Raw genomic sequence first — 2,503 nt, forward strand, 5'->3', positions numbered from 1 at the left:
AGAAGGATGAAGGGGGAGAAGCAAAGGCAGGCACGCCAGCACAGTCTCAAATTGTGGGAGAGGAAGAGACAGGCAGCTGGGGGAAGGCAGGGACCTTCAGTCCCACAATTGCCTCATAGAGGCAAGATCTACCAAGTAGATTTGCTGTGCCCATTGGGCCTGGAACTCCTGAGCAGACCTTGTTTCTTCTAAGAAAGATTTCACTTATTCTGTGTGATCTATTGCTGACCAACCCCTGATACCTGCTTTTTGCACTTTCTCTCTGATTAAATCACATCTAGCAGTTATCTTTTATTAATTCATTATTTTATTGATCATTTCAGATTTTTCTGTTGGTATAATTAAAGCACAGGTGCATGGTATACAGAGGCCGCACTGCTATGTGTATATACATTTTTTAATTTTATACTGTCCTATGAGGACAAATCTTTTGGAGGGTCTTCATTGGAAATGGTCAAGGTGAGAAGGTCCATTTGTTGATGTATTTTTTGAACCTTGCTGAGGACCACTGAAACCAAGCTGCATCATTTTGGCATGGATTAAATGTTCCTCATTTTGCATACATTCAAGCTCTAGTTGAATTGTCAGACTGTACTTTTTGTATTCCATTGCAGTTCACTTCCATCCTTACATTTGTTGCCCATACCTGAAGATTACACCCCATGAAAAGTTTTGCTGTAATAAAATGGATTACATCTTAAAGTGCCACAAGTCTTTTTGTTGCTGCTGCTGCTGAAATGCTGCTGCATGAAAATTCTACTAACATATATACTGTAATCCATATCCAATCCTCTTTATACGTCTCTTCCTAGAAAGAGAGGGAACCGACCCACAGCCGAAAACAAAGCAACTGAAAAATCCATAGCACCTGATTTATGGCACAGCTTTCTAAACTGTGTGTTTGGTCTTGTCAGCTTCAAAGCTGTCCTTTAATGCATCTTAGAAATCAGAATGATAGGGGAGCGCTGTGGCTCAGTGGCAGAACACATGCTTTACAGTGGTACCTCTGGTTACGTACTTAATTCGTTCCGGAGGTCCGTTCTTTTCTTTTTTTTTCTTTTTTAAGAAGAGTTTGGATTTGATATCCCGCTTTATCACTACCCAAAGGAGTCTCAAAGCGGCTAACAATCTCCTTTCCCTTCCTCCCCCACAACAAACACTCTGTGAGGTGAGTGAGGCTGAGAGACTTAAAGAAGTGTGACTAGCCCAAGGTCACCCAGCAGCTGCATATGGAGGAGCGGGGAAGCAAACCCGGTTCCCCAGATTACGAACCTACCACTCTTAACCACTACACCACACTGGCTCTCTCCGGAGGTCCGTTCTTAACCTGAAACTGTTCTTAACCCGAAGCACCACTTTAGCTAATGGGGCCTCCTGCTGCCGCTGCGCCTCCGCCGCGCGATTTCTGTTCTCATCCTGAAGCAAAGTTCTTAACCCGAGGTACAATAGTTAGCGGAGTCTGTAACCTGAAGCGTATGTAACCCGAGGTACCATTGTACATGCAAAATTCCCATGTTCAGTCCCCTGCATCTCCAGGCAGGACTAGGCCAGACCCCTGCCTGAAGCCCCACAGAGCCACAACCAGTCAGTGTAGAGAAGACTGACAGACAAGTGGTTTGAGTCATCATTGAAGCATCTTCCTATGTTACTGTGCACCTCTTTATACAGGAGAAAATAGGCATGAGATTACACAAACAATGTGCTCTCTCTTTCTGTTGCCTAGCAGAATGTTCCCTGAGTCAAAAATGGCAAAATGTTTCGGTGCCACTTCCTATTCTGAGAACACGGTTCCTCTTTGTGTGTCCTTTACCATTTTCTCTTTCATCTAGATTGCCCTGTTTGTCAGGAAGAATAGCACATATGACCTGTTCTTATTTTTAAAAAAGGCAGAGAGGGAAAAGCCTGATCAGTGAGCATGCTGACCTGCTGATAGATCACCCTATCAATTGTGGTTGAGGAAGAAGTACAAGAGGTAAATTATTTAAGCGACTGAGAGGTAGATCCCGGCTGCACTTCATTAATAGTTCTTCCTAAAGAGAACTTCAGCAGTAGGGGGAGGATTAGAAAGATGGTGAAGTTCTGCTGTATGTTTTTTTGGTTTGGAAGCTGCAGCACAGCATATGCCCACACTGCCCAGGGTGGGTGCGCTCCCGAGGGGGCCGTGGGGTGGAGGGTGCCTGGAGCAGCGTATGCACCCTGCAGCCAGGGGCGGAGCAAGCTGCTCATGGGGGCGGAGCAAGCTGTCCATGGCGGACATTCAGCATGTTGCCCGCCAGCAACTCCCAAGCCTCCCCCAAGCTGTCAAAACAAAGGGGGAAGGAGGGAATGCGGCGCAGCTCCCCCCTTACTCCAACGGCTCGGGGTAGGCTTGGGAGTCGTGAGCACACCGAATGTCACCCCCCTCAGTGAGGGCACCTGGGGTGGTCTGCCCCCACTGCCCCCTTCATACGCTTCTGCTTGGAAGACTTTTTTTAGGTTGGGTATTGAGATTTACCCACATGGA

This window comes from Podarcis melisellensis, assembly GCF_964234715.1.
Source record: "Podarcis melisellensis genome assembly, chromosome: 17".
In the NCBI taxonomy this organism is placed as follows: domain Eukaryota; kingdom Metazoa; phylum Chordata; class Lepidosauria; order Squamata; family Lacertidae; genus Podarcis; species Podarcis melisellensis.